This window comes from Haliotis rubra, unplaced genomic scaffold (genome assembly GCF_003918875.1).
Source record: "Haliotis rubra isolate DU_JTF1 unplaced genomic scaffold, ASM391887v1 Scf154, whole genome shotgun sequence".
Taxonomy (NCBI): Eukaryota; Metazoa; Mollusca; class Gastropoda; order Lepetellida; family Haliotidae; genus Haliotis; species Haliotis rubra.
This window is the reverse complement of record NW_025765492.1, coordinates 612,255-626,003: the sequence shown is the minus strand read 5'-3', so window position 1 is coordinate 626,003 and position 13,749 is coordinate 612,255.

Sequence of the window (13,749 nt, the reverse complement as noted above, 5' to 3'; positions counted from 1 at the left end):
GATGTATTTCAAAATTCTATAAATGTCGACCATAAAGTTTCCAGAACGACTTAATCAGACATTTGATGTGTAGTTGTAAGCAAAATAGGCTTTTCCATAAAATTTGAATAACATGTACTTTGTACAAGGTACCTGAACAATTGTAGAATAACAAGGTACAGTTGATGGTGTATCCGTTGAGGTCATGCATGGAAGATAAAAGGTTAGTTAGGTCAAACCTTTTGGTTAAACACAAGCATCACATCACCGCAATCCAATCAGACATAACGTTAATATGGATAAACTATTACAAGAAATGCATTTTGAAATATACTGAGGGAAAAAAAGTGTCCCTATATTTTTTTACAGGTTTCTTCACCAGCGTTGTATTGCACAGCTTGTGAAGAACCCTGGAAACAAATAAAGGAACACTTTGTGCTTTCATGTGATCCCTTATTTTTTCCCCTCAGTATATGTTGCTAGCTAATAGTACCGGAAACATGAATGTATGGCTGATCTTAAGTTTGGAAGTTCTGTTTTATCGGAGTCACAACGTTCAATCACGTGACGAGTGACGAGTGATTTTCTTATTATGATCAACAACGATGAATGGGAGTGTTCTCTTTTCTTTGCAGACATCGATTATGATGGAATGTTTTCAAAACGTAGTAGACAACTTTTCTCCCTATTCTTTAGACTACGAACATCGTGAGGTGTTTTCTTATCGTAGTAGACAACATATGTGGTCTATTGTTCTTTTTTTCTGTCATAGATAACGACCACAGCTGAGTGTCCTTCATTTGTATGAACCGACTGTAACGTCTGACCGTCAGGTTGGACAAGCACATAGTTCGTCCACCATAGACTTATCGCATAGGACTTTTGCTTTACTAAGGGCCTTCTTTGTTTTCCATTTTTTGGGGCGGTGGGGTAGCCTAATGGTTAAAGCGTTGGCTCGTCACGCCGAAGACCCGGGTTATCCCCACGGATAGGATTTCTGGTTCCCCCGCCCTGATGTTGCTTGAAGATTTACTAAGCGGCCTGCTTTGTTTTCCATTTTAACGGTTTTTTATTCGACTGTCAGAATATTGTTCCACAACCGACAGATCGAGAGGACGACAGGGACACTATAGAATATATTACTTCCAAAACTGAACATGATAACGCCCCTACTACGTCGTAGTCATGTGTTTCGTGACACGGGTATGTAAATGCATACCGAAACATAACATGAACGGTGAAATGTACATGTATTTGGTACCTGGAGCAGGCCATGACACGGGGACACAGACCTGTGCGGGAGGACAGATGACCACTGTGATAGCCGTGGGGAGGGGTGGGCAGCTTTACTGTCCTTGTGACAGTCTCTGGCCTGGCTGACCCAGTGATATGGAGAGAAAGAGGTCAGTGGCTTATCGTGACCCACTTAAATATTATTCATGAAGAACTGAAATAAACGTGAGATAATCAAACATACTGACAAGAAAAAAAATCATACATTACTCCGCCCTATAAACAAGCGGGAATAGAAACGGTCTTATGGAAGCTTTTAATTTTTCAAGAAAATCTTTATGTAGTAAATTATAATTTTATCTGACAGGTAAATTCGACGCATCAGCCAACCAATGAATATACAATCGCCCTAATATATGACTTCCATTGTCCCACAACTAACCCAGTCCTACAATATACCCAGTATTACAACTTACCCTGTCCTACAACTTACTCTGTCCTACAACTTACCCTGTCCTACAACTTACCTAGTCCTACAGCTTACCTTGTCCTACAACTTACCCAGTCCTACAACTTGCCCTGTCCTACAACTTACCTAGTGCTAAAACTTACCCAGTCCTACAACTTACCCTGTCCTAAAACGTATCCAGTCAAACAACTTACCCTGTCCTACAACTTACCTAGTCCTACAGCTTACTCTGTCCTACAACTTATCCACTCCTACAACTTACCTAGTCCTACAACTTACCTAGTCTTACAACATATCCAGTCCTACAAATTACCCTGTCCCACAACTTATAAATTACTCTGTGCTAGACCTTATCCACTACTACAACTTACCTAGACCGACAACTTATCCAGTCCTACATCTTACCCTGTCCTATAACTTATCCACTACTACAACTTAGCCAGTCCTACAACTGACCCTGTCCTATTACTTACTTTGTCCTACAACTTATCCACTACTACAACTAACCCTGTCCAACAACATACCTAGCCCTACAACTTGCCTAGTCCTACAACTTACCCTGGCCTACATCTTACACAGTCCTACAGCTTATCTAGTTCTACAACTTACCCTGTCCTACAACTTACTCTGTCCTACAACTTACTATCTCCTACATCTTACCCTGTTCTACAATTCACCTAGTCCTACAACTTACTCTGTCCTACAACTTATCCACTACTACAACTTACCCTGTCCTACAACATACCTAGCCCTACAACTTACCCTGTTCTACAACTTACCCTGTCCTACAACTTACCCTGTCCTACAACTTACTCTGTCCTTCAACATACCCTGTTCTACAACTTACCCTGTTCTACAACTGACCCAGTCGTACAACCTACTCTGTCCTTCAACTTACCTAGTCCTACAACTTATCCTGTCCTTCAACTTACCCTGTTCTACAACTTACCTAGTCCTACAACTTACCCTGTCCTACAACTTACCTAGTCCTACAACTTGCCCTGTCCTACAACTTACCTAGTCCTACAACTTACCCTGTCCTACAACTTACTCTGTCCTTCAGCTTACCCTGTTCTACAACTTATCTAGTCCTACAACTGACCCAGTCGTACAACCTACTCTGTCCTACAACTTACCTAGTCCTACAACTTACCCTGTCCTACAACTTACTCTGTCCTTCAACTTTACCCTATTCTACAACTTTACTCTGTCCTTCAACTTACTCCCTGTTCTACAACTCTACTCTGTCCTTCAGTTTACCCTGTTCTACAACTCTCTACCTAGTCCTACAACTTACTCCTGTCCTACAACTTACCCTGTTCTGTTCTACAACTTACCTAGTCCTACAACTTACTCCTGTCCTACAACTTTTAACTTACCTAGTCCTACAACTTACCCTGTCCTACAACTATTTAGTCCCCTGTTCTACAACTTACCTAGTCCTACAACTGACATAGTCTCTACAACTTCTATCTTACTCCTACAACTTACCTAGTCCTACAACTTACCTAGTCTTACAACATATCCAGTCCTACAAATTACCCTGTTCTACAACTTACTCTACTTTTTAACTTACCCTGTTCGACAACTGACCCAGTCCTACAACCTACCCTGTCCTACAACTTACCTAGTCCTACAACTTACCTAGTCCTACAACTTACCCTGTCCTACAACTTACTCTGTCCTTCAGCTTACCCTGTTCTACAACTTATCTAGTCCTACAACTGACCCAGTCGTACAACCTACTCTGTCCTTCAACTTACCTAGTCCTACAACTTACCCTGTCCTACAACTTACTCTGTCCTTCAACTTACCCTATTCTACAACTTACTCTGTCCTTCAACTTACCCTGTTCTACAACTTACCCTGTTCTACAACTTACTCTGTCCTTCAGTTTACCCTGTTCTACAGCTTACCTAGTCCTACAACTTACCCTGTCCTACAACTTACCCTGTTCTACAACTTACCTAGTCCTACAACTTACCCTGTCCTACAACTTACCTAGTCCTACAACTTACCCTGTCGTACAACTTACCCTGTTCTACAACTTACCTAGTCCTACAACTGACACAGTCCTACAACTTACCCTGTCCTTCAACTTACCTAGTCCTACAACTTACCCTGTTCTACAACTTACCCTGTCCTTCAACTAACCCTGTTCTACAACTTACCCTGTTCTACAACTTACTCTGTCCTTTAACTTACCCTGTTCTACAACTGACCCAGTCCTACAACCTACCCTGTCCTTCAACTTACCTAGTCCTACAACTTACCCTGTCCTACAACTTACCCTGTCCTACAACTTACTCTGTCCTTCAGTTTACCCTGTTCTACAACTTATCTAGTCCTACAACTGACCCAGTCCTACAACTTACCCTGTCCTACAACTTACCCTGTTCTACAACTTACCTAGTCCTACAACTTACCCAGTCCTACAACTTACCCAGTCCTACAGATTACTCTGTCCTTCAACTTACCCTGTTCTACAACTTACCCTGTCCTACAACTTACCCTCTCCTACAACTTACTCTGTCCTTCAACTTACCCTGTTCTACAACTCAACCTGTCCTACAACTTACTCTGTCCTTCAACTTACCCTGTCCTACAACTTACCCTGTTCTACAACTTACTCTGTCCTTCAACTTACCCTGTTCTACAACTTACCCTGTCCTACAACTTACCCTGTTCTACAACTTACCTAGTCCTACAACTTACCCTGTCCTACAACTTACCCAGTCCTACAGATTACTCTGTCCTTCAACTTACCCTGTTCTACAACTTACCCTGTCCTACAACTTACCCTCTCCTACAACTTACTCTGTCCTTCAACTTACCCTGTTCTACAACTCAACCTGTCCTACAACTTACTCTGTCCTTCAACTTACCCTGTCCTACAACTTACCCTGTTCTACAACTTACTCTGTCCTTCAACTTACCCTATTCTACAACTTACCCTGTCCTACAACTTACCCTGACCTGCAACTTACTCTGTCCTACAACTTACCCTGTCCTACAACTTACCCTGTCCTACAACTTACCCTGCCCTTCAACTTACCCTGTCCTACAACTTACCCTGTTCTACAACTTACCTAGTCCTACAACTGACCCAGTCCTACAACTTACCCTTTCCTACAACTTATCCACTCTTACAAATTACCCTGTCCTACAACTTACCCACTATGTTGTGATAACTTGGGTATTTCTGGGTAGGTTCTTTGATGCAAGGAAAATTATGTATTTATACATGAAATTTAAATAACATGTACTCTTCTTTCAGCAATATTCCAGCAATATGGGGGCCACCGGGAATCGCTGCGCTCAAGGTACAAAGGTGGGGGATCAAACCAAATCTGAAAAAATGTCATACAAAGAAGGATCATTATGAGAAGGATTGTGCCCATGTTATAGATGAATAATGCACATTTCAGGCTAACAAATGACAACAGTGATAATAACAACCTACTTTGTTAAATGTGACACGCTGAATGACATCTCCAAAATACGTATTATGAATTTGTTATCCATTAATGTTTCTTCCCGCTTGTAGCTTATGTTTGTTGTCATTCACAACGAGCACCACGGTGTATATCACATTAAAACATGAGTTACGGGACACAGAAAATGGCTATATGTTCCGTGAAAGGTCATTAACTGTTACAATATTGTATTGTGAATCTACATACTGTAAACCCCTAGGCGGATAGGAATGCCTTGAGTAGAGATCCTGTTGTTTAATAAGGTAATTTTATAAACAAGCAAGGGCATTGCCATTTATTTACAAGACACAATCTTTGATACGCGATTCACTGAATTTTTAGAATTCTTATCGACAAATATTGCCTCTTTACCCAATATATTCTGAGTGAAATGTAAAACCAACAAACTCGCCTTTACCTATGTTTACCTATGTTACAATGGATCGATTTGACGGGCTGTTATTTAGTTGCTGTTATTAAACCACCTTGACGTTGTTCTGTGCTCATGCTATCCACCTCCGGCTTTCCTGTTACACCTGGCACACCTGGTACATCTAGTACACATAGTACATCAAATACACCTGGTACACATGGTACATCTAGTACACCTGGTGCATCTAGTACATATGGTACACCTGGCACACCTGGTACATCTAGTACACATGGTACATCTAGTACACCTGGTACATCTAGTACACCTGGCACACCTGGTACATCTAGTACACATGGTACATCTAGTACACCTGGTACATCTAGTACACCTGGTACATCTAGTACACATGGTACATCTAGTACACCTGGTACATCTAGGACATCAAGTACACCTGGTACATTTGGTACGCCTGGTACATCTAGGACATCTAGTACACTTGGTACATCTAGGACATCTGGTACACCTGGTACATCTGGCACACCTGGAACACCTGCTACATCTAGGACATCTGGTACACCTGGTACTTCTAGGACATCTGGTACACCTGGTACATCTAGGACATCTGGGACATCTGGTACACCTGGTACACCAGGTATACTGCAAACAGTTAACAATAGTTACTCTCTCACCAGGTTCTACCTTCCCTCTGCACGAAGACCAGATGGGACATGGTTCGGTGTTGCTGTGAATGTGACTGACTTAAGTCGGACAATAAATGACCTGGGATAATCTTCCCGCTGCCAGAAAACGACCAGCAAAGCTCCAGACGATTACTGTTGGCGTTGGAGATCGTAAAGTTAAGCCAGATAACGTTCGACAGCGACTGGTACAGCTGACACTGTGTGTGAACGTAGAACGGGCAAGTCTGGCGTGAACGGAAACCTGATAAACAGGTATTAAACTACATTCGTTTTATAGATCATACCCGATTGAAGGTCATAATGCGACTACCATATATGGGCATACATATGTATATGCACATACTGAAGTATGTACATTCAAATTAACATCAGTGTAAGTCATATACATGTCCGGGTTAGAATTGATCTTCAGCAACCCATGCTTGTCGTAAGAGGCGACTAACGGCATCGGGTGGTCAGGCTCGCTGACTTGGTTGACACATGACATCGTGTCCCAATTGCGCAGATCGATGTTCATGATGTTGATCCCTGGATTGTCTTGTCCAGATTCGATTATTTACAGACTGCCGTCATATAGCTGGAATATTGCTGAATGTGGCGTAAAACTAAACTCACTCCCTCACTAATACGTGTCCTTGGATGTGTCTTGATTACTAAAGTCGCCACTGAAACCCTGTTAATACGGACGTAAGTGTTCACTAAACATCCCGATTAACGAGTTTACGTGTACATGTATACTCATGCCAATAATGGTTGTCACCATTGGAGAGGGTGTGTGGGGTGTGGGGTGTGGGGGAGGTGTGTGTGTTGGGGTGTGTGTGTGTGTGTGTGTGTGTGACAACCATTATTGACATGAGTATATATGTGCCGACGTTGCTAATAGCATATGTCCAGAGCTCGGTTCCTCGTTTAATAAGTTAACGGAACTTTGGTCAAAATAAAAAATCGTAGGAGCCATTGGCATTCTATGAAAGGAAGGCGATAACAACGCGATCATCCCATCAGGACAGTCCAGCGTAGGCATTTGGAACAGAGTTTATAAGGTATATTTATATGTTTCCTGGATTTTGTAAAATGAACATATCTCTCTAAATAATGGCCTTGCTGTCAATAGAAATGAAATCAACGCAGCTTGACCATTGTCAACATCGCCACCAACACACTGTCATTATCTGCCCCAAATCAAAGTTATACAAAGGCCAGTTAGACAAAGGCCACTGAAGCATGACATTGTGGATGAGGTGCGGGGTTCTGCAGACTGACCACACATCCGTCGTAAATGCGACACGTGACAGTCTGATCAGGATTCGATCTTTATCGATAAATGCAGGTTGGCTGGCCATCGCATCCCCAGTGCCGCCTAGTCTATGTTATAACACCATGTAGTTATACATATTGAATCATGAATAAAGTGGTGTGGACCCACTGATGGATTTCTGTATTCGAAGAGACAGATATCCCTTCTCAAACAGCCCGGGATAATAGTTAGTTATTATACCCAGTGGTGCTAAGTGCACCACCGGCTCTGTTGCAACACGCTCTGTACGTAAATAGGCCTGGGGCTTTTCAACGAGGACATCGATGTGTTCCACACGAGCTAATTCATCTTAGAGTATGTGCTCTATATTATGTCGCTTCTACTAACAAGCCGTCCTTACTGCGGATTGGAACAACTGGGATAGTCAGTACCAATGTGAGGAATCAATACCGGAACTTCGGCGTAATGAGGAAACGCTGTAACCACAAGGCTACCACACCTAGATAGATGGATAAATAGATAGATAGATAGATAGATAGATAGATAGAGATAGCGATAGATAGATAGATAGATAGATGATAGATGGATAAATAGATAGATAGATAGATAGATAGATAGATAGAGATAGCGATAGATAGATGTGCTGGATAAATGTGTGTAATAAAATGCTTGTAATAATTGCGATTTTTCGTAACATAACACTTGCTTTAACCATTTTGTGTGAAGATTTCGGTATTTCTTTGACGTTCTGATAATATGGATGAACGTGGATGACATGAAACACACCCCACTTCAGCATATGAAAGGGAGGCAGTGGTGCCGAGCGGTGGTTAATGACTAGGGTTCTCCTTTTATGTCGCGGACATTTCCGGTGTTTCCCACTGTCACTTGGATGGAACTGTTAAACGGCGTAAAACCATACTCACTAACTCTATTGTCAGCGTCCATGTTATGAAGGACACCTGCCCGGTATATTAATAATTACCATCTGGATTCCGGGACAGGCCAGGGAGTACTTGCTTCACAAGACTGTCGTAAAATGAACAGGTGCACCACCATAAGGCTGTGGCAGCAAGATGTACAGTGTCAAGTGAACATGAACGGACTGGGACTTGAATGGGCGACGATGTGAAGCGTTAGTCACGCCCGAATGTTTGAAGGATTTCACAAGGTATCATCGAGTAAAAACATGTAGACTAACAGTGTCATATGATACTTTAATTGGGCTCGCACAGGTGTCTGTCACGATTGCCTGTTTTCAGTGTCCTTTTTTGTTTTATATTAACGTGTTGTCATAATTATGATATTGGTATTTGAATCAAAACAGAAAAAAGACACTCTATATTCCGGTCAGTTTGGAAGATGCAAGTATCTGTAAAATTCAGCGGAAGCTGGTCAGCGCGGTCAGTAGCTTTCTAGGGGGAGTGAGTGAGTTTAGTTTACGCCGCACTCAGCAATATTCCAGCTATATGGCGGCGTCTGCAAATAATCGAGTCTGGACCAGACAATCCAGTGATCAACAGCATGAGCGTCGATCTGCGCAATTGGGATACGATGACATGTGTCAACCAAGTCAGCGAGCCTGGCCACCCGATCCCGTTAGTCGCCTCTTACGACACGCATGGGTTGCTGAAGATCAATTCTTAACTGGATTTTCACGGGTCGCATTCTAGGATAATAGTCCTGATTAACAAGTGTCCGGAGTAATGAAACGTCCATAGTCAGTGATGTTCACTTGTTCAATAAAACTCAGCACCCAGGATGGTCGGCCCCATCCCTGTATAAAATAGTAGTGGAACCCGAACTTTCAATTAGGACAGGAAGTACAAGCGTTAACAAACATTTCAAAGACAGACATCTTATGAACACTACACCTTTTCTCTTTATCACCAACCCTAAACACAACGCATGGGATGCACGTGCACAACGCAGTAGCCCCATACACGTGCATAGGGTGTCATTCTTGATTTTGACGGTTTTCAAGAAGGTCGATAAATCATTGTAGACCATTAATGTTGACGATCATCCTGCTTGTTAGTGTTTGTTTCTAGCCGGTTTCTTTTGTTTCAAAATGAAAATCGTACACATGCAAATTTCACGCCATACACCAATAATGTTTCAAGAGCGATTTCTGTACAAACAACTTTTGTCATAAGGAAGTGCAAGCGGTGATGCATTCTCAAAACATTCATTATTATCACATCAACATTGATTGACTACGATGTATCTCCCAAGTTTTAAAATCGTAAATGAAGTTCCCCTACTTTTTAAAGAATATATATCCATGCAAGTGTCAATGATGTGTTCATTTACATATCACACGGTATGCATGTATACACAACTCTAGTTTTTACTGGCGGCAACATTGGCCATAGTACAACTGCAGGCCGATGAAATAGACATTTGATATATATTTGATACCATTTGACAACCATGTATGCACTTGTGCATATGGCTGACATGTATACAGTAATATTTGAAGGTTTTGATAGACATGTACGTATTTTTTATTTCAGTTTATATTCAATACATGTTTCTGTTCACATTGACTGACATTGTTCTATCTTATTGCTATTCTTGGATCTTTTCCAATCGATATATTGTGAAAAAACAGAAGTTAACAATAAAACACAGCTTCATATATTTTCTTCCAAGATAAGTTTCACATGACTCATGCTTGGGTCCTTGTTTTTACGAATTTGTTTACATAAAAACATGTTTACATAAAAACGTGTGATATTAGTGACGCGCAAAACATAGTTGTAGTTCACTAGTATACAGCAATGACGTGGTGGAAATTAGGTCATGTGACGTCACACCCAAGTACGTCCATATCGCATTAGTTGGATTAAACGTATTTCGTTGAAATGAAGGTATTCGTCATAGCAAGTCACACATGTATTTCAAACAAAATCAATTGACTATATTACAAGAACGTTTGAATTATAGATTGTGTTTGTGACTGCACCGTGGTACCGGCTGACGTCTCAATGATTGACCGATCCTTAATGTGATCGGTCGGTCTTTTATGATGCTGCCGAAGCCAGGTCTGAAATCCATGACATCAAAATCCTAGGATATAAAACAAATCGTTCCTCTGTTTTCAAGACAGCAAGTGATCTGTCCACATCATATATGCCCGAGGCTACCTGTTTAGGGGATGGATATGTAGTAATACATGCGTAGGGCACATAAACCCTCGCCACTCACACGTCACTCTCCGCCAGCTGTCAAAAAACATATCTTTCTTCGGGCCTATAAAAGATCGGCTTCCAATGGTTTGAAAAAGAACCCGCACTCTCCTTGAAAGAAAACCGTGTGAAAAAAGGAAAGCTCAGAGAACTATTGACCAAGAGAACACAGAGGAAGGAACAAGAGAATTTCACCATGACTTCCTCAATGTCGATAACTTTTGTTGTCTTTTTCACTTTTGTTATCGGGGAGGTCGTACCTGTAGTAGCTCCAGGCATTGGTGGCAAAGAAAACTTCATCGTCTCTCGCATATGCTTCGACGGTAACCACCGAGCGGTGAAGGTTGGCCAACAGTGGCAGGACAGGTGCGTGAAGTGCTTCTGCCACCCCACCCAGGGCAGTGTCTGTAAGACCCCCAAGTGCGCCATTCCTTACAAGCCGTACCACAACAAAACCTGCGCTAAGGTAATTCCCCTAGTTATATACACATCATTTGGGTTTCCGTATTAAGGTTTGATATTTTGGAAAACAACATGATTCTTTTAAATATTCTTATCAATATTTTAAAACTTTGATAACCTTTACATCATGTGTTTAAAATGTGATATAAACTTGTGTCCGGCACTTTACACGAATTTTCATTTCGTAACACTTATTGGAAACTGAGAAAATGAAAGGAGCTTGAATATTGTTTTATGCACATTCCGGCGCCTTCGTCTGTGTACATTTTAGAACATTGTAAAAAGTATATAACATTGCGCCCTCTAAGAGTTATTTGATATAATGTATTATCGAAATATACTTGAATGTGTTGATCTGTCTAATTATGTTTGTAACGACCTAAAGAATACAGAGTTGTAATACATGTGTCCTCCGTGTAGTGGTCATCCAATGGTTGCTGCTGTGAAGAGCTCGGGTGTCCAACAGGCGACACAGTTTACCAGATCGGTCAGTCCTACCCCTTCCCACCCGGGGACCCTTGTGGTCAGTGCTTATGTGAGGTGGACACTGACCACCCTACTTGTACAAGGAAGATCTGCTTCCCGCCTGTTTGTGTGGACAGTGTGCTCATCCAAGGGGAATGTTGTCGAAGATGTCTCAGGGGTAAGCACCATTTTGTCTTCATTTTACCAATTTACATACATACTATTGGCACGCCAGAATATATTTTGTTCGAAAGTCCCATCCGGGAATAAATACCCACTGTCACACTGAGGCACCGTATCGCCACCGCACAAAGTTAGCGATCTAACCCACTCAGCCATCGCATTCAAAACGGAAGTAAGAAAACTGGCCTCGTCACGTATTTTTCTATCTTTGTGACAAGTGTTTACTGGTTGGAATCTCGCACGAGGGTTTAACCCCCAAAGTAATAGAATTGTGCAGTATGAAAGATGGGAGTTGGTAGAATATTGTTTTTCATAAAGGGAGATTTGACTACAGCAAAGTTAAAATCATTACTCATGTTACAGTCGCGTAGATAGACACAGGTTTAGCTTTGTCTGAGTCTTGAACCCCTGTCTTAATTGTCACCAGGGCCCAACTGCCGATACCCTGCCATGCCTGGAGTGGGAACTGCCACCAACCGAGCGTTAAGAACCCCTCTCCTTCTCAGCACCTCCAACCTCATACAGTCGGACGAAAATCCCTTAATGTTCTACGAGTGCAGATGTTTGGTAAGTGGGGCAGCACTATCACTTCAACAGTTACCATAGCAACACATTTGGGAGTGTGCTTTTCACACACGTGTGTTTGTAATTTTGTTTAACGCTGCACTGAGCTTCTATAAAACGGCTGTCCGTAAATACCAGGCGCATAGCAAGACATGTTTTTTCGTGTAAGCCCGATATTTTGGACAGCTTTACATGTAGATAGTATTGAGGACATGCCCAACTTTCATTTTCAAAATCATGTGTAAGCCCGGACTTTTTCTCACGATGATGACGCACCTGGCTCTTCCACGAATTGGATGAAGATGACTCTTCTGACCCGTAAACCCGGTGGTGCATACAATATATTTGCTGTAAAATTACAGCTAGAAGGCGCCGTCACTTATTGATACTACTGCACATGCTAATCATTCTTATATTAGTTGTATTTTCAAATGGTCTATCATATAGATATGGTAAAATGTATGCATTTGCTCTCTCTACAGATTCCCGGCGGTGTTGCGTTCTGTCGGCCGAAGCCTTTCAAATGGCTTCGTTGAACATGAGAATGTACGTGTGATGTGCTTCAAGAAATCCAGTCACCGTTTCAAAAAAAGATGTGAAGACTCCAATCTCATGTCAAGAATGTCGGACAGTGCGGAGTAGTTGTTTGTATTTTTTAAAGTAATGACAAGTATAGTGTATGAATGAAATACGTGTAGCTTTTTGTATGAACCTAAAGTATACAATAAATATTGAAAACAAAGTTGCATACCGTTTATCGGGCATGGGAAATTCAGTTTTGTCGTAATCATTTAGCGACAAGGCGTCAGAAGGGAAGCAATACCCTTTCGTTTTGTATTAAATGTCCTAAGATCGACAATTAAACCTTCAGTGTATGGCTCTGGGATCTCTCCCTTCCGTAGTGCAACAGACTGGCGTTGCGTGTGTCGATTGGTGGCACTTTGAACAGTAGTCAAGCGACATCCCAACGGGTCCGCCATTGTGGGAGGAAAGCCCGAAGTGGTGAGGCTCGTCATAGTTTACCGATTTGGTGAAACCCACGAACGCGGGTAATATAAGTGTTCACAAACCTAGAAACACCACCGTGGCGAGGCCACGATCACAGGGGTCTGGGTGCGGAAGGTCCGTGCACAGCCTTAGAGTATACCCACAGTTCCAGGATACGTCCTCAATACATGTGAGGTGAGGTGAAATTGGGTTTAACGTCGTGCTTGAGAATATTTCGCTCATATGACGACGTGCATGCGTGTGTATGTGTAGGTGAGGCTGCTTGTACTAGCCCAGACTCAAGCTGGTTTTACTGAGATACCATGCCGCAGTGAAGCATGAATACCCCACTCAGACACATCATACTGACTCCGAGCCGACCAGTCCTTGTTGTACCCATTAATGCCG